Below are 23,936 nucleotides of genomic sequence, written 5' to 3'. Positions count from 1 at the left end.
TTACAGTAAAGAACCCTCTACGTAGTTTAAGGTTAAACCACTGCTTTGGGGGCAGGAGCCACACACTGGGGCAGAGATTCTGTCAGCTCTGCAGGGGCAGGCTCAGAGGTGGTTGACGCCACACCAGCTTCAGCCAGGAATGGTTGTATGCGACAATGGCACAAAACCTTCTCTCCGCCCTCCGACAGGGACACTTGACCCATGTTCCATGTTTGGCACACATCCTGAATTTGGTGGTGCAGTGATTCTGGAGCAGGTACCCAGGCTTACACGATCTCCTGAGGTAGGCCAGAAAAACCTGTGGTCATTTCCATCGGTCATACAGTGCGAGTGCTTGGCTGGCTGACATTCAAAAGGAATGCAGCCTGCCCACCAACCGCCTCATTTGTGACATGTCCACCAGGTGGAAGTCAACTTTGGCAATGCTGCAGTGGCTGTACACGCAGCAGAGGGCCATCAATGAGTACCTGTGTGAGTATGGCACCAGGACAGGGTCAGGGGAGCTTGGCTTCTTTTCGCCACACCGGTGGCTACTGATCAAGGATGCATGCACTGTCCTTTCACCATTTGATGAGGTCATGAGGATGGTGAGCAGCAACAATGCATGCATCAGTGATACTGTCTCTCTTGTCTTCCTGCTGGAGCACTCGCTTCATGGAATAATGGACAGGGCACTTGAGGCAGAACAGCAGGAGGAAGAGGAGGACTTCCTTCCTTACCTCTCAAGGCCCCCTTTATCCAGATATTATTCCTGCAGACCTGCCAAAAACACAGGAAGAAGAGGGGGAGGTGGAGAAGGATTGTGTCAGCATGGACGTGGAGGATAACACTCATCAGCAGTCTTCAAGGGATTGTTTTCAGTACCCAGAAACCCAAGGAGTTGTATGTGGCCAAGAGGAGGTTGTTACGGATCATGTGATTCTTATTGACCCAGAGGACTCAGAATCGAATGCCTCTGCAAACTTTCACAGGCTTTGAATAATCAGGGAGGCCATGCAGGGAAAGGACCCTAGGATTTTTGGTATCAAAGAGAGGGATCATTACTGGCTGGCAACCTTACCCAGGTTACAAAAGGTAAGGTTGCAGAACTCATCTTGCCTTCACAGAGGGAGCAGAGGATGTAACATCTACAGGAGGCCTTGAAGAAAGGTTTGTGCAATGCATTTCCAGACCCTGTGAGGTTACAATCTCCTGGTGCTGGACAACATGTTGCTGAGGCTTCGTTCAGTCAGAGGAAGAGCAGTGGAGAAGGTGGCCGGCTGACCGATGCCTTTAGACAATTTCTCAGTCCTCAGCGCCAAGGTCTGATCATTCAAGCAATCATCGCCAGCGTCTGCATTACATGGTGCAGGAATATCTAGGGGCAAGAACAGACTTGGAGACCTTTCCAACAGAGCATCCAGTGGGTTACTGGGTCTTGAGGATGGACCACTCATTAGAACTAGCTCAATATGCAATTGATCTACTGGCCTGTCCTGCATCCAGCGTTCTTTCTGAATGCACATTCAGTGCTGCTGGAGGGTTTGTAACGGATCATAGTGTGCGCCTGTCCACAGACTTCCGGGATAGGCTCACATGCATAAAAATGAATCATACTTGGATCAGCAGCAGCTATCAAGCACCTGATGCTGATGTAACTGATTGATTTTTCTATGCTAAAGACTGACTATGCTGAATGACTATCCTGTTCCTCTTCAATCTTGATGATGCTAGCTTCCAACAATATTTTTGATTTAGGGCACCACCATCATTGCCTAAGGCCCAATTTTTCTGTCCCTGTTTAACAGGGGCATGTAATTACAATTTTTGATCTAATATTTCACAGCAGGGCCCGTATCTGTGAGGGGTTACAGTTTTGTGGCACCACCTCCACCAAAGGACCCTGTCCCAGCAGCAGAAAAAAAGGAAGCGTGCCCCACAGCCACCTGCAGAAGATGCACCATGTCCATGACCAGCACTGTGGACTGTAGACACAGAGCCTGTTGCCCTCTTTTAGTGGCCTGTGAGTGTCTGCCTCTCCTTGGTGGCCTTCCGGACATGATGGGGATTTTGTTTTGCAACACCACACTACACTGTATTGTGTACTGTGTACACCACCAGAAAAGTAGTAGCAACTGCACTATGGGTGCACCGTACTGTGTACACCAACAGAAGTCTAATAGCAACTATGGGTGCACTGAATGTATTGTATACTGTGTACACCACCAGAAAAGTAGTAGCAACTGCACTAGGGGTGCACGGTACTGTGTATAACGCCTGAAGTATATTAGAAAAAGTTCACCAGTAACGGCCTGCAGTGAGATATAGCTAAACTGTATGAAGTGGAGATATATATATATACATATACACACACATTCACAGACACACGAATGTCTGTGTGTGTGTGTGTATATATTTGTATTAAATACACCGCAGCTAACTGAATAACCTGCCTGAAGTATATTAGAAACAATACACCAGGAACAGACTGCAGTGAGATATAGCTAACAGTGGATATTATATATATACACACACATACACACACACACACACACACACACACACACGAGACTGTCTGTATATATCTATTAAATACACTACAGCTAACTGAATAACCTGCCTGCCTGCTCAATCTAAATGAGACTTTCTCCGTCCACACCAACAACACACTACACGGGGCCGACGTGCAGGCAGCCTTATATAGTGTGGGGCGTGGACTTAGTCCCCCTGAGCGATGATTGACAAAAGGCACCCTGCCTTTGGACAATTATGGCTCTCTTAGCTGAGGGCGCTGGGATTGGCCAAAGCATGCAAGTCATGGTGTATGCTTTGGCCAATCATTATACAGCAATGCACTGTGCTCCCGCAGTGCATCATGGGCCGTTACGCGCCACTCAAATTTGGCATGAACGGCCCATAATGTTTGGTTTTCGAAGAAACGGGCGAACAGTCAATGTTCGAGTCAAACTCATGTTCGACCCAAACAGAAGGCTTATCCCTAGAGGGAAGTACTAGACTGGATAAAGAAGATCAGTGGGAAAGAAATTGGATTTGATCCTTGGCAATGCCTGTTTCATGTAACGGGGATACCAAGGAAGAAATTACACCATTCCTGATGAACTCAGCAAAGATATTAATTCCAAAATAATGGAAGTCAAAAAATGTCCTGATGATAAAGGATTGGTTTAGGGAGATAGACACAAATAGGTGTATGGAAGAAGTAAAATGCCGCGTACACACGGTCGGACTTTTCATCTACAAAAGTCCGACAGCCGGTCCGACAGACTTCCTGCGGACTTTCGGCGGACTTGCGGCAGACTTTCTAACGAACGGACTTGCCTACACACGACCACACAAAAGTTTGACAGCCTAGTACGCGGTGACGTACATCAAGTCCGGCGAGACTATAAAACGGAAGTTCAATAGCCCGTACGACACCCTTTGGGCTCCTTCTGCTAATCTCGTGTTTATCTCGTGTTAGTAGAAGTTTGGTGAGAGACGATTCGCGCTTGTGAGACTCGTATTTTTCAGTTCGTTTTAACTGTTGTTCAGTCTGTGCTTGTGAGGTTTGTATCTGCTTTTCAGTGCGTTTGGTCAGTTGGCATTGAGAAATCTTTGTTTTATTGTCCGCTCGTTCCTGATTTTCAGGTCGTTCTTCACAGGCCTTGCTGTTCTTCAGTGCGTTCTGTTAAGTGCGTTCTGACCAGCCGACCGTTTTGAAGCCATGTTACCTGTACGTACTCGTCGTCGAGCTCGTGCATTGTATGTGCTTGGTGCTGTAGTTTATTCTTCAGACCAAGACCAGTCCATGAACAGGGCGAGGAGGAGTTCATGGACCAAGAATTGGTTGCTCCAGCGTGACCAGTTCTGTCACATGCCATTGCTCCGTGAGATCCGTGAGAATAATCCTGAGGATTTCAGGAACTTTCTCCGGATGACGGACCCCGTTTTTGATCGTTTGGTGGCTTTGCTGACCCCCTATATCAGCAGGCAGGATACCTGCATGAGGCAAGCCATCACTCCGGAGCAGAGGCTAGTTGCCACGTTGCGGTACTTGGCGACGGGGAGAAGCCTGCAGGACCTCAAGTTCTCGACAGGCATCTCCCCCCAGGCTCTGGGGATCATTATCCCAGAGACCTGTTCTGCTATCATCCAGGTCCTGCAGAAGGACTATATTAAGGTAAGAATTTTTTCTTTTATTAGCATCACATGTTCTTTTATTTATTCTTTGATAATGTAATGTATTTCTTAGCTCAAACACTACTTACCATCATTGTAATATAGTGTGAATGTCCCCTTTTTCTTCTCACGCATGCTTGATTTGTTTCATGTTCTTTTTTGTCATGCATGTATATTTGCCTTCAATAACCTCTCCAGCATACAATGCTGGTAACATATTCACCTTGTCTTCTCAGTTTGAATGTATTTAGTCAGCTGCATTGTATTTTGTTTCCCCTAAACTCTATCCAAATAGTGTGCTTATAATTAGCTTGATTTCAGCCCCCCCCCCCCCCCCCCCAATAATTTGCTAGAATCTTCTGTGGTGTTGATTTTTAAAAAGCAGATATATGTTGCACTTTGCAAAATGCATGTGCACTCTACAAGTGCATTTGCTCCAGTGCTTTAGTAAATGAGCAGAAGCTCTGCTGATTTCCATCATCAAATCATATACAAGCCACAAAGTGTTTTCATTAATTGCCCTTGCATGTGGTTGTGTACTCCTTGCAACATGAAAGCCTTTTTACCTTACCTCATTTACTTAAAGCTGGGGAGCAACTGCACTTGCAGAGTGGAACAACTGCAGTCTTGTAGCCTTTTTAGTCCATAAATCCCTGTGTGTCCTAAAATTAATATTTTTTGGTAATTTCACCACCCCCTAAAATGTAATCAATGTTCCATCAGAGGGGGTGAGCAATCTGATAAGTGTGCCTTTCAATATTATTTCTTCCAGAAGATATACATTATTTAATGTTATACTGATGCTGTGGAATAATGTTTTTAATTGTATAATTTTCTTGCCATGTTCGATTCAAAATTACTGATTTTTGTTTTCTTGTTTGATTCCCCAGTTTCCTTCAACGCCACAGGAATGGCAGACTGTGGCATCCCATTTTGCCACCCGTTGGGACTTTCCCAATTGTGGAGGGGCTATAGATGGGAAACATGTCCACATTGTGCCACCACCCCATTCGGGATCATACTATTTTAATTATAAGGGGTTCCACAGTATAGTTTTAATGGCGGTGGTGTCGGCACACTATGAATTTCTATATGTGGACGTGGGGAAGAATGGCCGGATATCGGATGGAGGAGTATTTGCCCAGACGGAGTTCTGCCAGCGTCTCCAGAGTGGTGGCCTGGGATTGCCACCTGATGCGGATAACGTGGAAGGACTCCCCTTTGTCTTCATTGCCGATGAAGCCTTCACTCTGAGCAAGCACCTCATGAGGCCATTCCCCCAAAGAACCCTCACCCCGGAGAGGAGGGTTTTTAATTTCCGGCTGGCCAGAGCTAGAAGAGTGGTTGAGAATGCGTTTGGGATTCTGGCCAGCCGGTTCCGCCTGTTTCAAACCTCCATTAATTTGGCGGAATACAAACTTAATTTTATCATTTTATCGTGCTGCATCCTGCACAACTTTTTAAACAAACATTCTCAAAATTATATGGTGCCAGTTGGGCCTGAGGCCGGACTTATCGTTGATAATCTTACGGGCCTGGATACTGTCCATACTGGCTTGGCCCCCCAAAGTGCCCGTCAAGTTAGACAGCAATATGTTAATTATTTTATGGGTAGGGGGGCCATTGCAATGGGCCAGGATATCTAAAGATTTAAAATAAAAACAATCTTGATGAAATCTTGAATTATATTTATTGCTTGCCTTTCTTTTGGGCTTTCTCCTAGGTTATGGTCGAGCAGTTGTAGTGCCAACTGTATTTTCCTTGTAAATTTCTAAATAAGCTCCATTGCCACTGTAAACCACTTTTTTGAAATTTATAAACAAACTGATACTGAGCATTGAAATAACAAACCACACATTTATTTAATTCAAAGCAGATGTTTTTAATCTTTGGTATCCATTCAGTTATGCATTTAGTATAAAATGTTCCTAGCCAAAGATATAAAGATAGATTAAATAAATTTAGAATAATATAATTAGAGTTAAATATTTTTAGATAATCAAAAATAAAATTTGTTGGGCATTTTGATTTTAGCAAACAGGCCTTTTTTTTTTTTTGGGTGTTTTTTAAAATCCTTTCTTTTTTTTTTTTTGTCTTTTTTCAAATCCTTTTTTTTTTTTGGGGTGTTTTTTAAAATCCTTTTTTTTTTGTCTTTTTTCAAATCCTTTTTTTTTTTTTGGGGTGTTTTTTAAAATCCTTTTTTTTTTTTTGTCTTTTTTCAAATCCTTTTTTTTTTTGGTGTTTTTTAATATCCTTTTTTTTTTTTTTTTTTTTGTTTATTTTGAAAAATAGGCCTCCTTTTTTAAATGTTGTTAAACAGGCATATAATTTAACAAAAAATAATAAAGAGAAGGCCCAGAATGGGGTCATCAAACCAGAAATGAAGGACATGATCGATGTTTTGGGGTTTAAAAAAGGGCATTTAGATTCGACCCAAAACATCAATCATGTCCTTCATTTCCTGCTGCATACGATCCAGCCGATTCCGCATTTGATCGATCTCCCCATTCCAGGCCATTATTTGAGCAATTAGCCGTTGGGCACTGTCTGTGGTGAAATAGTCACTTGGACCTAAAGTGGAATGAAAAAAAAAATATGTTTAGAAATATGCAAACATAGTTTACCTTACCATAAAGCTGGTGTCTCAGACACTGACCTGGTGGGGTGCCCATGTCGCATACCTCAACATCCTCGGGGGTGGCGCTGTTGCTTGACTCAAGCACAACCAGATCACCTAAAATAGAGTAGAAAAATTACATAAAATAAAAGGCAGCCATGCATAGATTACCGTAAGCTGGTGTGTCAGACACTCACCTGGTGGGGTGCCCATGTCGCCCACCTCTCCTTCCTCCACATCCTCAGTGGGGCTTGGGCTGATTTCCCAAGTATGTTCTTTTGCTGGGGGGGGACTGGGTTCCTCTTGTTGGCTGAGTGATTTTTCCCCTATGTGAAGCCAAAAATTAATATACTTAGCACACAGATATTTTAGTACATACTAATCTTCAAACATTTGTAGTGAAGTGGTGTACAAATTGTCTGTTTGTGTAGAGTTCCTAGTAGACTTCAAGATTTTAATTTCTAAAGACCTATCAAGATGGATAGATATCTCGATATCTAGATATCAATATCAAAAAATCTTTGGATCTCTCTCTCTCTATATATCTATAACTAAATATAAATCTTCAATCTCAAAACAAAATCTAAATCTAAAAATAGATATTAATTTAATTAAAAAAAAAATAAAAAAATTCTATATCTATCTATATATCTACCTATATATCTATACATACACACACACACACACACACACACACATATATATATATATATATATATATATATATATATATATACACACACACATACATACATGTGTGTATATATATATATATATATATATATATATATATATATATATATATATATATATATATATATATATATATATATATATATATATATATATAGAGAGAGAGAGAGAGAGAGATATATATGTATATATTATATATAGATATGTAACGATGTTTATTAAAAGATCGTTTCAAACGATGCAAACAATCGTATAGGAATGAAAAGCACATGGAGCGGTATACGAGGTAATCAACACAAGATGAAAACACAGGTACTTACTTTTTTGCAACACTTTACGGATCCGTCTGAACTGATCCGGCTCCCTGAGTTTCAGGTCAGACCATCTTTTTCTAAGTTGATCCTTGGAGCGCTGTACCCCAAAAGAAGCCTGTAAAGTGTCCACCACCTTCGCCATTATTTTGGCCTTGCGCAAATTTGGCCGGGCGTACGGCCCATACTTCCCATCATAGTCCTTTTTTTGAAGAATGGCCACCATCTCCACCATCTCTTCAAAACTCATATTGGAGGCCTTAAATCTAGGCCTCACAGATCTTGTTGACATTCCAGCCTCCGGGCTTTTTTCGCTACCTGAGGTAGTTAACATGTCATGTGTCTCCGCCATTATTCACCCCACTACGCGCCGTAACTAAAAATGGGCGGAGAACATGAGTTAAAATCGAACGTCAGGGGCGGGCGACGCAGGCGGAGTTTCACACATGCGTAGTGTATAAAGAGGGGCCTTGCGCACGTGTCGTACGTACGTTCTGTGCGTAGAATTAAGGGGCGGAGAACATGAGTTAAAATCGAATGTCATGGGCGGGCGATGCAGGCGGAGTTTCACACATGCGTAGTGTATAAAGAGGGGCCTTGCGCACGTGTCGTACGTACGTTCTGTGCATAGGCGATAGTGGACCGGGACGCTACTAAACGAAGGTAATTTAAAATTTATACTTTTGGTCAAGACTTTGTAGCAAGCGGCCTATACGGCTTGACAGATTGATGTGGCCTACATAGGGATAAGATGTAGAGGGTTTAGCAGAAACCCAATAAAAGTGTTTTTTGTCTTGTGACTTTATCTTTTATACAGACATTATGAATCCCCTATTTAAGGATCCAGAGAGTTCCTTACTGCTTTTATTTCTAAATATAGAGAGATGAGGAATTTGTGGGAGGTGAAACACCCACAGTATTATGCAAAGCATGTGAGGAAGTCAACGCTGGAGAGACTTCTGGCCTTTGTCCAGGCGACCATCCCGGAAGCAACAATGGAGACATTGCTCAAGAAAATTGGGGTCTTGAGGAACATGTATAAGAGGGAACATAAGAAGATCCAGGAATCAAAGAGATCAGGAGCATCAGCAGATGATGTTTATGTACCCAGGCTGTGGTACTACAATCAACTCCGTTTTCTTGATGACCAGACTGAAGCCAGGGCATCACTTTCAACCCTTCCCTCCACCCTTCCCTCCACCCCAGCAGAGGCTGATGAGGAGCAAGCTGGGTCTTCCATCCTGGATGAACCGGATATGACCATCTGGAGTCAGGTAAATTATTTTAACAAATATTTACTGTACTAATATTAATGATGTTAACTGGATGTTATAATTGTCTAAAATAATTTTGCCCTCAAAATTGTGTATACATATAAATTGACAGTAGTGGCTAAATATGTTTGGCACCTGCTTGAAATAATTAGGGTGTCTGATTAGACTATTTTATTAAAGAGATGTATTCACATTGAATTTGCTAGTCATGAGAAGCAAACTGTGTGTCATTGATGAACCCAAAAAAATATACTAAAACTATTGTCCTTTTTTTATACACAGGATGAGTCCATCCAGGAGGAATGTGGGGAAAGTGGCAGGCAGGAGGAGACCGGGCCCATGAACAGCCTGGAGGAGGCCGGATTCACCATCATCCTGGAGGAGGCTGGGCCCAGTGTCAGGCAGGAGGTGGCTGCTCCCAGTGAGGTGGCTGGGCCAAGTGAGGTGGCTGGGCCAAGTGAGGTGGCTGGGCCCAGTAGGAGCCTGACAGAATCCCAAGTGCCTCCCCTCCACCTTCCCAAAAAAAGGGCCAGGAAGGGGACGGTCACACAGGAGGCATCCCTGTGCCTCATGCAAGAGGCCACCCGTTTTTTAAAGAGCTCCCCCGAAGCGGAAGAGTCCTATGGCTGCTACTTAGCCAGCAGGCTTCTTCAAATGGATTGGGAGCAGCGCCTCATTTGTGAGCGACTATTTGGGGAAACAATCCAGAAGGGGCTGCAGGGCACGCTAACACGAAACACCCAACTACATGAGGCAGCCCCCCCTCCTCCTCCTCCTCCTGCCACAACTGAAACACCAGAGCCACAGCCTCGAAAGAAGGCTACAGGGAAGGCTGCAGGGCAGCGTGGAGGAAAGGCTGCAGGGAAGAGAAGAAAGTGATGACTTGGGTTCAGTCTGGTCTGACAGAAGACGCAGGCTGTTGTAGTACCACAGTCTGGGGACATCTATATCATCTGCTGGTGCTGTTGATCTCTGGGATTCTTGGACCAGATTGTGCTCCCTCTTATATGGACTCCTCAAGATCCCCATTTTCTTGTACACATACTTTTTCCAGCGTTGACTTCCTCTTTATTTTATTTAGACCATAAATAAATGGATCTTTTTTGAGTTTAGGTTTTTTATTTTAAATCATAGATTTTAGACACAATGTTTTAAATTAACAAGGGACAACAATCTCATTGATTTTGCAAAAACACACCAAAAATAGATTAAAATAATGTTAATAATGTTCGAGTGGTAAGTATTTAAAAAAAAAAAAGATACATAACCAAAAACGGTTCTTTGGGTTAACTTTATATAAAAAAAAAAAAAACAAATAACTATAAAAACAAAAATTATAAAGGGTTCTTTGTGGTAACTTTACAAAAAAATTATAGATAAACAGAAAAAAAGTTCCACAACAATCATAAAATAAATATCTGGATAAAAATTACAAGAAAAGATGACTCCACCAAAAAAAAAAAAAAATTTTAAAAAGTATTATTAGTATGGAAACATTGTTTTGAAAAAGCATACCATGTCATTCATGAGATCAAACAGAAAAAGAATCCAGAAATCTGTTTGGGAGAACTCTGTTTGAATATGAACAGCAAAACATCTTCGTTCTTTATAGCATTCGTAAAGAAGACATTAAATGCGCTGCATTCAACGATCACAGATTTTGCAGCGTGAGGAATGTGCTACCTACAATACGAACACTAGTTTTACTAGACCGAGTGCTTCCGTTTAGTTTTTGCTTATGAGCATGCGTCGTTTTTTTGTCCGTCGGACTAGCATACAGACGAGCGGACTTCGGGGTCCGTCGTAGTTACGACGTAAAGATTTGAAGCATGTTTCAAATCTAAAGTCCGTCGGATTTGAGGCTGAAAAAGTCCGCTGAAAGTCCGAAGAAGCCCACACACGATCGGATTACCAGCCAGCTTTAGTCCGTCGGCGTCCGTTGGACTTTTGTAGACGAAAAGTCCGACCGTGTGTACGCCCCAATACACATGCACAATAACTCTGAAATAAAATTTGCGAATATTTGGTTGGAATTTAGACAAACCCAGGCTTAGGTAAACTTTATGGGTAGCAACTAGGGGTTCCGCTGTTCCCAGCTCCTTTCAACCCCCCCCCCCTTTTTTTGTAGCATAAAAATGGGAATCTCCCTTCTTTGTAAATTAACGAAAAGGGTAGGGAAAAGCCTTATGCTGCATACACACGATCAGAATTTCCGACAACAAAAGTTCGATGTGAGCTTGTTTTCGGAAATTCCGACTGTATGTAGGCTCCATCGGACATTTTCTGTTGGAATGAGAGCTGGATCTCAAATTTTCAAAAATCCATTGTTGTAAATTCCGAGCGTGTGTAAACAATTCCGACGCACAAAATTCCACGCATGCTCTGAATCAATTACGAGACAGAAGCCCTCGGTCTGGTAAAACTAGCATTCATAATAGAGATAGCACATTCGTCACGCTGCAAAGTTTTTAATCTTTTAATGCAGCGCATTCTCTTTCTTTATAATGCTAGAATAATGAAAATGTTTTGCTGCTGATATTCACACAGAGTTCCGACAGACTGATTTCTTTATTATTTCCCATGATCTCCTGAATACTCTTTTTTTTGTCACCAGATCTCCATAATAATATTTATATATTTTTTTTCTAGTGAGCTACTTTTTTTTGGTCAAGATCTCCTGATTTTTTTTTTTTCTAGTGATCTCCTTAATATTTTTTCTCGCTTTGTGTGTCAAGATGCCACAACACCATTATTATCTTATATTTTTTACCTCAAGGAGATTGGTTGGTGTCCCTTGTTAATTTGACATTGTATTTTTGAAATGTACCTGCCTACTCACAAACAAACTGTCCATTTTGAACTAAAACACAAAGCCAAGTATTTGTGCTAAAAAAATTACATTTATTAGGGGTCATAACAAAATAAAGAGGAAGGCAACGCTGGATAAACTGGTGAAATTGGAAAGCCTTTGTACCCCAGGGCACACATCAACTATTTGACAGGCAAAATTGGTAGCCTTAGAAGTCCATTTAATAGGGAGCACAATCCGGTCCAGGACTCAGAGATCGGGAGCAGCAGCAGATGACATATATGTCCCCAGGCTGTGGTCATACAACAGCCTGCGTCTTTTGTCAGACCAGACCAAACCCAGGCTATCACTCTCAAGACTTCCTTGAACGCTTCCTTCCACGCTTGCTTCTGGGCTGTGGCTCTGGTGTTGGAGTTGTGGCAGGAAGTGGAGGATGGTCCAACTCACACAGGTGGATTTTGCTTGTGAGTTCACCCCTCAACCCCTTATTTAGGGCCAGATCGATCACTTCCTCACAAATGAGGCATTGGCCCACCTCCATTTCCTGCATTTTGCAGGCTACCATGCAGGCATAGGCCTCTTGAATATTGGGGGTGGTTCTGAGGGCCGCAGTAGCCTCCCGAATCAAAGAAAGCACTGACTCCTCCACGTTCCTCCCCTTCCTGGTAGTTTTTGTTGGAAGGTGGAGGGGAGGAACCTGGGATTAGGTCAGGCTACTGGGCATGGCCACCTCCTGTCTGCCACTTACCCCCGCCTCCTCCTGGCTGAGACTTTCCACGGCCTCCTCCTGGCTGTGACTTTCCATGGCCTCCTCCTGGCTGTGACTTACCTGTGCATGAAAATGGGACATAGTTTTTGTTTTTCGGTCATCAATCACATACAATTTTGAGCTCATGACTGTTGCAAATTGAATATTAACAAATAGAAAAGACTATCATTTTGACCCCAGCATTTTTCATTCTTGTCCCAATAATTTTTGGCTACTACTGTCTATTGATATGTAAACCATTTTGTTAATTCCGAAATTAGTGATCAATACTAACATCTAGTTAACATCATTACATTTTTGGACAAGAAATATGTTGAACAATGCTATACCTGGCTCAAGCTGGGCTCCTCCACTACTTCCTGGGTGGAAGGCCCACGTTGGATTTCAGAAGCCTCATCTGATGTGGAAGGTAGAGTGGAAGGAAGAGTGGAAGGAAGGGTTGAGAGTGATGGTCTGATTTCAGTCTGGTCTAACAAAAACCGCAGTCTGTCGTAGTACCATAACCTAGGGACATAAATGTCATCTGCTGCTGCTCCGGATTTCATGGAATAGTGGACCTTTTTGCACTCCCTATTATATGTGCTCCTCAAGCCACCAATTTTGCACTTCAAATTAGGGATGGTTGCTGGGGGAAATCACTGGCTTCACCAATTCCAGTAATTGATACAGCGCTGCCTTCCTCTTTATTTTATTATTATAAAAAGGGTGTTTCACTTGCCACAGACAGGGCAGCTCCCTGTATTTATTAATGAAGTTTGGGAGGAAGTCATGATTATTGAATCTATCCATTTTATCTGCAAGTCACAACACAAGACAAACCCTAATGTCAGGCTAAACTCTCCTAATCTTGTCCCAATATAGGCCTTAATCTATAAGCATTATAGACCACTGATGCCCCAAGTCAAAATGGTACCTTCATTAGCATGATAGGCGCTTACGCTACTCCGCTCACAGATCTTACGTACAATGCACACGTGTTACGCTTTATATACACTGTGCATGAGTGAAACTCCGCCCGCCCCTGACCTTCTTTCTAGTATATTCCCTGCCCCTTCTCTTTCGGCGCAGTGAGAGAGCACATGGCAAAGAAAGAGCAGGTGCATGCAGAGGAGAGCAGCAACGAGGAGGACGACGAAAGCCCGGAGCCACAAACGTCCCAATCCAGGAGATTTAAGGCCTCAAATATGTCCTTTGTAGAGATGGTGGACATGGTGGACATCTTGAAGAGGGCCGACTATGATGGGAAATATGGACTGTACAGAAAGCCAAATGTGAGAAAGGCCAAGATCATGGCTAATATTGTGAAAAATCTGCAGAAGAATTTTGGGGTACAGCGATCCAAGGATCAACTGATGGTCAGACCTCAAATTAAGGGAGCAGGATCAGTACAGAAGAATCAAGAGAGTGCTGCAAAAAAGTAAGTATTTTGTCGTGTGTTCCTATTATTATTATTACGTTCGTGCTGCTCCATGTGCTTTTCTTTACTGTTGTACAGTTTAAAATGGCAAGTTTCAGTTTCATGAGCACAGTAATCATTCGTAGTAAACATCGTTCGTTCACCCACTAATACAATGTTTTTGGCAGATGCAGGTTAACTACATTTGTTCATGCCTATTTGTCTTAAAAGAAGTTTGTTGTCTAGATGGGTTTGTAACTAGAATGAAATGCAAACTTGATTCAGTGTAAGGAGAGGACACTCAGCAGCTGTTTACACATCTGGACGCAGGAGCACTAGTGTGGGACACCAGAACACCCTTTTTAGGGTGTCCCACACAGGTGCTCCAGTGGATACTAGGGGTGTCTCCATATGTGAAACTTGCACATAACAGGTAAGTATTTTAGCTTTAGAAAGGGAAAAAAATAATGTCTTCAGCTTGAAACTCTTCCAAAACAGACAGTTGTACGTCACTTCCAAGCAATGTTTCATATTCCTAATTCTGTCCTCAAATATCTGTGTGCTAAGTATACCTGCTTTTTAATTCACATAGGGGAGAAAAGACTTGGAACATCAGAGGACACCAGGGACCCCCCAACCTCATAAAGAAGGGGAAGTCACCACACCACAACCTCAGGATGTGGAGGAAGAGGAGGTTTATGAAGTGGGCAAAATAGTGACCACAACAGGTGAGTGTCTGAGACCACAGCTTCAGGTAATAGATGTATGCCTGCATATTTATAATACATGGTGAGTTTTTTTTATTTTTAGGTGATGTGGATGTTGTGGAAGAAAAATCTAATTTCACCAGTGCAAGTGCACACGTCCTCATCGGGGAGATCATGGTGTGCAATCATCATTTAGAGCTGATAAAGGAAAACATCAATGATATTCAAAAAAAAAAAATGAAGAACATTATTGATGTTTTAGGCAGAATCTAAAATACACAAAAATTATACCGTTTTGTTGTGTAATTTTTTCTTTTAAATCAAGGTTTTAAAGTATTTTAAAAACCAAATTTTGAAGATGCACACAGTGTGTCAACATGTGCTATCTGCCATCACGGGCTATCAATGTATGCGTTTTGTGGGTGCAACCCCTTCCTCGCAACTAAAGTAGATGAGAGGAAGGGGTTGCACCCCCGAAACACGTCCATTGATCCCCCATGATGGGAGCTAGCACATGTTGACATTAGGCATGGGATCAGGAGGGAAATCCACATTTTAACTCCCAATTTGTGTGCATCTTCAAAATTTGTCTTTTACAGGGGTGACATCACCACATCTGATGGAGGCAAGATCAACACAGTTTGGACATACTAATGTCTGATAACTCAATTTTAGTCATACATTTAGGCCAAAATGTATTCGGCCATATGTCTTTGGTAAAAAAAAAAAAAAAAAAGTCAATAAACGTATATTTATTGGTTTGCGCAAAAGTTATAGTGTCTACAAACTAGGGTACATTTTCTGGAATTTACACAGCTTTTAGTTTATGACTGCCTATGTCATTTCTTGAGGGGCTAAAATGGCAGGGTAGTACAACCCCCCCCAAAATGACCAAATTTTGGAACGTAGACACCCCAAGGAAATTGCTGAGAGGCACGTTGAGCCCATTGAATATTAATTTTTTTGTCCCAAGTGATTGAATAATGACAAAAAAAAAAAAAATTAAAAGTGTACAAAAAGTTGTCACTAAATGATATATTTCTCAAACATGCCATGGGCATATGTGGAATTACACCACAAAATACATTCTGCTGCTTCTCCTGAGTACGGGGATACCACATGTGTGGGACTTTTTTGGAGCCTAGCCACGTACGGGGCCCCGAAACCAAGCACCGCCTTCAGGATTTCTAAGGCCGTAAATTTTTTATTTCACTCCTCAATACCTATCACAGTTTTGAAGGCCATAAAATGCCAAGATGGCACAATCCCCCCAAATTACCCCATTTTGGAAAGCTATTTGCTGAGAGGCATGTTGAGTCCATGGAATATTTTATATTTTGCCACAAGTTGCAGGAAAATTACAAACTTTTTTTTTTTTTTTTTGCACAAAGTTGTCACTAAATGATATATTGCTCAAACATGCCATGGGCATATGTGGAATTACACCCCAAAATACATTCTGCTGCTTCTCCTGAGTACGGGGATATCACATGTGTGGGACTTTTTGGGAGCCTAGCTGCATATGGGGCCCTGAAAAATAATCACCGCCTTCAGGATTTCTAAGGGCGTACATTTTTGATTCACTCCTCACTACCTATCACAGTTTTGAAGGCCATAAAATGCCAAGATAGCACAACCCCCCCCCCCCCCAAATTACCCCATTTTGGAAAGTAGACACCCCAAGCTATTTGCTGAGAGGCATGTTGAGTATTTTGCAGCTCTCATTTGTTTTTGAAAATGAAGAAAGACAAGAAAACATTTTTTTTTTCTTTTTTCAATTTTCAAAACTTTGTGACAAAAAGCGAGGTCTGCAGAATACTCACTATACCTCTCAGCAAATAGCTTGGGGTGTCTACTTTCCAAAACAGGGTCATTTGGGGGTTGTGCCACCTGGGCATTCCATGGCCTCCGAAACTGTGATAGGCAGTGAAGAGTGAAATCAAAAATTTACTCCCTTAGAAAGCCTGAAGGCGGTGCTTGGTTTTCGGGGTCCCGTACGCGGCTAGGCTCCCAAAAAGTCTCACATGTGATATCCCCGTACTCAGGAGAAGCAACAGAATGTATTTTGGGGTATAATTTCACATATTCCCATGGCATGTTTGAGCAATATATCATTTAGTGACAACTTTGTGCAAAAAAAAAAAAAAAAAATATATATATATAAAATTGTCTTTTTTCCCGCAATTTGTATCACAATATAAAATATTCCATGGACTCGACATGCCTCTCAGCAAATAGCTTGGGGTGTCTACTTTCCAAAATGGGGTCATTTGGGGGGGGTTTGAACTGTCCTGGCATTTTATGCACAACATTTAGAAGCTTATGTCACACAGCACCCACTCTAACCACTTGAAGACAAAGCCCTTTCTGACACTTTGTTTACATGAAATTTTTTTTTTTTTTTGCAAGAAAATTACTTTAAACCCCCAAACATTATATATTTTTTTAAAGCAAATGCCCTACAGAATAAAATGGTGGGCGTTTCATTTTTTTTTTTCACACAGTATTTGCGCAATGATTTTTCAAACGCATTTTTTTTGGAAAAAAAAAAAAACACACTTTTTAAAATTTTAATGCACTAAAACACACTATATTGCCCAAATGTTTGATGGAAAAAAAAAAAAAAAAAAAAACGGGGTGCTTATTTTTTTTTCATCTTATCTTTAAACTGTTCCTTTCATTTTTTTTTTTTTTTTTTTTTTTTTTTTTTTTAAGTCATTTTTATTGTTATCTCAGGGAATGTAAATATCCCCTATGATAGCAATAGGTAGTGACAGGTACTCCTCTGCCCTCAAAGCATCTGACCACACCAAGATCGGTGTGATAAAATGCTTTCCCAGTGGCACTGTTTACATCCGGAGAAATCCAAGTCATGAAATACTCGTAGCTTCCGGTTTCTTAGGCCATAGAGATGTTTGGAGCCACTCTGGTCTCTGATCAGCTCTATGGTCAGCTGGCTGAATCATCGGCTGCATTCTCAGGTTCTCTGTTGGGACAGGAGAGCCAGAGAAAAACATAGAAGACGGTGGGGCATTCCCTCCCACTGCTTGTAAAAGTCTAGAGGCTAATTAGCCACTAGGATTGCTTTTACATGAAAGCCGACTGCTGGCTAAAAAGAATGATACCAAGATGATATCTAAACCTGCAGGCATCATTCTGGTATAACCACTCAAAGTCCTGCAACATACCAGTAGGTTGCAGGTTCTTGTTGGACATATATTGTAAACTTTTTTTTCATGCAGCCTGTGGGCTGAACGAAAAAAAGATTGATCGGTGCCCACCATTAGAATACCTCCCTTTTTCCACCCACTTCTAATGATGGGCATACATGCACCGTATATATATATGCCAAAGCATGGGGGCATCGTCCCGCAAAAGTTAGGAGCAAATCGCTCCTCCACCCACAGCTGCCCCCACGCTTCGGCATATATACTGAAGTATGTAACTGTGGTGGTGAAATCACCTCCGACAGCGCTGGAGTCACGGCTTTATGTATCGTGGGAGCAAACGCTGTCAAGATAAATAAATCCGTTCTGCAGCTGAATGGCGTACCTGTAAACATAAAAATGGAGGGAGAGAAAGAGGAAAGAGACAAGAGACAAACGACAAGAGACGACAAGAAAGAACTATTTTTGTTTTTTTATTGTATTTTTTATTTATTTTTATTTTTTTAAACACTTTTTTTGCAACTATAACTTTTGTAACTGGTACCAGGTTCGGGTCTCTCAAAATGCGATGGCATCTTGGGAGACCCTGTGTTAGTGTGCCTAGTCTGTGCAGTGCTGTACCCTACGCTAATGCTCAACTAGTGAATGGTAGCGTTCAAAACATTTTAGGAGTGTCAGGACAGGAGGGACAAGAATACCGGGTGTCACGCCTACATCCGTGCTTGCTTCAGACACGACATCTTCTTTGGGGGGGCTCGTTGGGTAGGGATACTCGGGAGGACATATGGAAAATGCCTCTCATGCAGCCGGGTTACTACATTTGGTTGGGGAAGGTGAGGTGGAGCACCGTCTGGATACAGAAGGGCTCTGATGATCTCTTCCTGGAATTTAAGGAAGGATCCAGTCTGTCCTGAAGCTCTGTACAGCACATGAGCGTTCAGCAAAGCCAATTGAAATAAATAAACAGACACTTTCTTGTACCAGCGTCTGGCCTTACTGGCAATTAGGTGCGGTGCCAACAACTGGTCGTTGAGGTCCACCCCTCCCATATTTTGGTTATATTCGTGGACACAGAGGGGTTGCTCCACAACACCAGTCGCTGTAGTAATTTGGACCATTGTGTCTTCATGAAGCGAGGTAAGAACAAAAACATTCTTATTATCCCTCCACTTCATAGCGAGCAAGTTATTACACTTGAAGCAGGCCCCCAGCCTAAGACGGAAATCTACAAGCCGCTGGGGAAAGCCCCGGCGATTAGGTCACACGGTGCCACATGCTCCAATCTGTTGATCAAAAAGGTGACTAAAAAGTGGCACGCTCGTGTAATAATTGTCCACGTACAAGTGGTACCCCTTTCCGAATTAGAGTGACACCAAGTCCCACACAATCGTGCCAGCGCTTCCTATGTAGTCAGGGCAGTTTGTCGGCTCTACATGACTATCTTTGCCCTCGTAAACCATAAAACTACATGTATAGCCTGTGGCCCTGTCACAGAGCTTATAAATCTTGACCCCGTATCTTGCACACTTGCTGGGAAGGTACTGTTTGAATGACAAGCGGCCAGAAAATTTAATCAGGGACTCATCAACTCAGACAACTTGATGGGGAGTAAACAAGTCTGCAAAACGTTGGTTGAAGTGGTTTACGAGGGGTCCGAATTTTGTAGAGCCGATCGTATTCAGGGTCTCCACGAGGACGACAGAGTTCATTGTCATTGAAGTGCATGAACCACAAGATCTGCTCGTATCGTGCCCTGGTCATGGAGGCAGAGAACAAGGGCGTATGGTGAATTGGGTCAGTGGACCAATATGACCGCAGCTCACTCTTTATAGTTATGCCCATGTTGAGGGAAAGGCCCAGAAAGAGCTTAAATTCGGAGACCGTAATTGGTCTCCAATCTCTGGCAAGGGAGGACTGGGGAATAGTGGCGATGTGTTGACCAGCGTATAAATTGCTTTGGTCCACAATAAATCTATAGAGATCTTTGGTGAAAAACAACTAATAAAAATCCATTGGCATAAAATCAACTGTTTCCACATGAATGCCGGGTTGGCCAATGAATGGGGGAAGTACGGGTGCTGCAGAAGTGGTGGGTTCCCAATTCGGAAAAAACGTCACCAAGTGTTACTGCAGTGCTGGATGTACGACCAGGGTGTACTAGGCCGCTGGTGCTTGCCGGTTCACCAGAAGGAATAGCGGCGCTAGTACTTCTCTGCTCCATATGAGGGACCTGCGGTTCTTGCACATCAAGGACAGATGAAGAAGTTCGGGGTCTGGTATGCCTGACCTTGGCAGGGACCACAACTCCGTCGTCAGAACTATCTGTCATGGAGCCGCTGTCCTCTACAGGATCGTATTCTGAGCCTGAATCTGACAGATGAGTGACTTCCTCTTCACCATCATTCATGCTCAGAAACGTGTAGGCCTCTTCACTAGTGTACCTTTGATTTGCCATTTTGGGTTCTATATTTAGTGGTACACTAGTGAGACTCACAGGCAAAAAAGCTCCTGACTGTTAGCGACGGTATCAAAACACTACCAACAAAAACTGTTAGCGATTGCAGGAATCAGGCCTGACTCTGCGAACGCTGCAGTTATGTAAGTGACAGTGATCTATCGATACTGCACTTGGGTGGGCTGGGCTGGGCAGGGCCGGCGGGTGCCCTGAAACTATAATAAACAAACTAACCAGCGCCACCCGTAACACTTATACGGTGATCACTGGTGAAAGGGTTAACTAGGGGGCAATCAGGGGGTTAAAACCTTTATTATTATTATTATGTAGTATATGGGGGTCCCTGTCGCTATAAAACACTGACGGCGAACCTATATACTTGCCTCCCTAACTAGCGTCACCTGTGTCACTAATACAGCGATCAGAAAAACGATCGCTTAGTGACACTGGCGATGGGGGGTGATCAAGGGGTTAATCTTTATTAGGGGGGTATCCTAGACCTAAAAGGGGGCTACCACTAACTGCCCTACCACTTATAACTGTCACAAACTGACACCAATGCAAAAAAAAACAAAAAAAAAAAAAACTGCTATTGGTGTCACTGACAGGGGGTACAGGGGGGTGATGTGTGCCTGCGTGTTCTACTTTAAGTGTAGTGTTGGTGCAACTCACATTGATGTCTTCTCTCCTCGGCGCCGGAACGAAAAGAAGGCCTCGAGGAGAGATGATACCACTTCCTCTGCCGCTGTTCACATTACAGCAGCAGAGGAAGAATGTCATTGGCTGGGAGCGATCGTGAGGGGGTGGCCACGAATGGATGGCTTACCCCTCACCTCTGATCACTCCGGGACAGAAGCCGACTGCCTCGGGCACCGGGGGGGGGGGGGGGGCAAGTGGTTAAACATGCCTGTTTAACCCAAAAAAGGCTATTTGTACTGTCAAACCTAAACATTTTATACAACAAATATGTTGGTTTGTTCAAAAACCCTTTTCTAACACACATGTGAATGTGCTTTGAGTAAAATGTTTTATACTAAACAATGTGTGTCTTCTTCTTTCAATGCTCAATAACAGTTTTTGGAGTAAGTTGGTGTTTACAGTGACAATGGGGGGTTATTTACTAAAGGCAAATCCACTTTGCACTACAAGTGCACTTTCAGTGCAGTTTCAAGTGCACTTGTAGTGCAAAGTGGATTTGCCTTTAATAAATAGTAAATAACCACAGTGCTCTAAAATTTGCCACAATCAGGCCATTTTTTGGACTCAAAACAATTAATAATTCATGGTGCTGAAAAGGATTTTTTTTTTTTTTTTTTTTTAGCATTAATGCATTACATACATTAAAACAAAAAACAAGGTGTGTGTGTAGCAGACCCACAACATAATAGTTAGCTGAAGAAGAGATTGTCACCTCATGTATCAAATAAATTATGTTTGCACTATTGAAGAAAATGTCCAAAAAGAAAAGCCCATTGGAGAACCTAGGAGGCAGATGAGAAACACAAACAGTAAAAGAAACACAAGCAGTATGTGAAATGAATTATTATTTCAGTTTAAAAAAAAATATTTTAAAAATGTTTCTCAAACATTTGCTGGCATATCAAATGGCCCCCCTACCCGCAAAGTATTCCAGATATTTTTAACGGACTTCGCGGGCGCTTTGGGGGGGTAAGCCAGGACAGCCAGCTTCAAGCGCCGTCAGGGTTGACTGATCTGGCAATCCTGTCTCAGGCCCAACTGAGGCCAAATAGTTCAAAGAATTTCTCCTTAGAAAGTTGTGCATAATGCAGCATGCAAGTACGATATTGTTTATTTTGTATTCTGCCATGTGGATTGGCGTCAGGAATAGGTGGGACCGGCGGCCATTATACCAAAAGCATTCTCCACCATTCTTCTGGCTCTGGCCAGCTGGTAGTTAAAAACCCTCTGGTTCGGGGTGAGGGTCCTCATGGGGAATGACCGCATCAGGTGTTCACCAAGCCCAAACGCTTCATCAGCGACAAAGACAAACAGTAGACTAGCCATGTTGTCTTCTGCAGGTGGCAATCCCAAGCCACCACTCTGGAGCCATCTGTAGAACTCAGTCTGGGCGATGACTCCACCATCCGACAACCGGCCATTCTTCCCCATGTCCACATAGAGAAACTCGCATGTTGCCGACACCACCGCCAACATCACAATACTATTAAACCCCTTATAGTTTTAATAGTATGACCCTGAGTTGGGGGGTGGCACAACGTGGACGTGTTTCCCATCAATTGCCCCTGCACAGTTGGGAAAGTCTCACCGCTGGGCAAAGTGGGATGCCACAGTTTGCCATTCCTGTGGCGTTGAAGGAAAAACTGTGGAGTCAAACAATAAAAAAAAAAAAATAAAAAAAATAGTACTTTTGCACATTACATTGCAAGCAGATTAGACACAAACATTCTTGGCCAACATTTATTTTAAGGAGTATTTAAAGACAAAAATATAAAGGTCCCCTTATCAGATTCCTAATTTAAAAAATTTAGGGTGTGATAGATGTTTTGGACAGGTAACCCTCTCCACTTCATTGAGAGCTGAATGCATAAATAATGCGTGTTACTTTGGCCAGCCCCTCCTTAATTACACTATTGGCAGCCCACTGGACAGGTAAGAAGTGTCATAATACAAAAACAGGACTACACACTGTACAAATTGAAGCACAATTTTACATTCTGCAATTACCTATCAAGATAATAGGAGAACAAAACTTTAAACAGTACCATTTGAAAGTATTCAAGGCTTGCACTACATGCTTTGGTGAATTCATCCATAAATATGAACACAAAAGAGGTAGATATAGTGTGTATGGGTTTGGCAAAGTCAGCAGATAGAGGATTGGTATCGGTTGACTTAGCGGTTGGGGGGAGGGTTCCAATTGAGTTCGGGACCCCCCCAAAAAAAGCCTCTTGCACTCTGCCCGAATTTAAGGACAAAAATCACATTTGTACACATTTTAAGGGGTGTTTAGGGTGAAGCAGTACAATGGAGCTGACAAAATACATTGTTAAGTGATAGGCTAGGTGTGTATGGGCCCAGGATAGTATGCTGGGGAGGTTAGTGAAGGCAAATATGCATGAAGGACAAAAAAGGAACTTTAAAAACTTCCAGCATGCATGAGGACAAAAAGGACATTCACAGCATATTACAATCATGGTAATTATGGAATTGTCAAGTTCTCACATACCTGACTGATGAGCCCGATAGTGCAGAGGAAGGCCTCCCTTACGTATCTGACTCACAGCCCCTGGTAGAGCAGACAGGTGGCGCGGGAGTGCAGAATGGTATGAGAGCCTGGCAGGATCAACAGTAGACGGGTCAGATGGCCTGCACAGCAGACAGGACCAGCAGGCTGGATGGATCAGCAGGCAGGTGAGCAGACTGGATGGATCAGCAGGCAGGTGAGCAGACTGGGACTGAAGCTGGATGGCTGCAGTAGGTAAGTATAGCAGACTGGAGGAGAGTCTTGGAACGTCAGGCAGGCCAGGTCGATAATCAGGCTGGCAACAAAGGTACAAGGGGAGCAGGCAGAAGGAATCGTTAAACAAGCCAAGGGCCA

The 23,936-nt window shown here is 42.7% G+C and overlaps 1 long non-coding RNA gene across 1 annotated transcript in view; it reads right to left on the bottom strand.

The window, feature by feature from the left end:
- Positions 1-6,522: 6,522 nt before the first annotated feature.
- Positions 6,523-23,936, bottom strand: part of LOC141117130 (uncharacterized) — a 98,750-nt gene continuing 81,336 nt past the window's right edge. The window contains exons 2-3 of the long non-coding RNA XR_012237108.1: positions 6,815-6,892; positions 6,523-6,729 (exon numbers count right to left, since the gene is read on the bottom strand). This is a non-coding gene — a long non-coding RNA (uncharacterized lncRNA). The remainder of the gene's footprint in view (positions 6,730-6,814; positions 6,893-23,936) is intronic.

The sequence above is a fragment of the Aquarana catesbeiana genome, linkage group LG13 (genome assembly GCF_042186555.1).
Source record: "Aquarana catesbeiana isolate 2022-GZ linkage group LG13, ASM4218655v1, whole genome shotgun sequence".
Lineage (NCBI taxonomy): Eukaryota > Metazoa > Chordata > Amphibia > Anura > Ranidae > Aquarana > Aquarana catesbeiana.
This window is presented reverse-complemented; position numbering and strand designations above follow the sequence as displayed.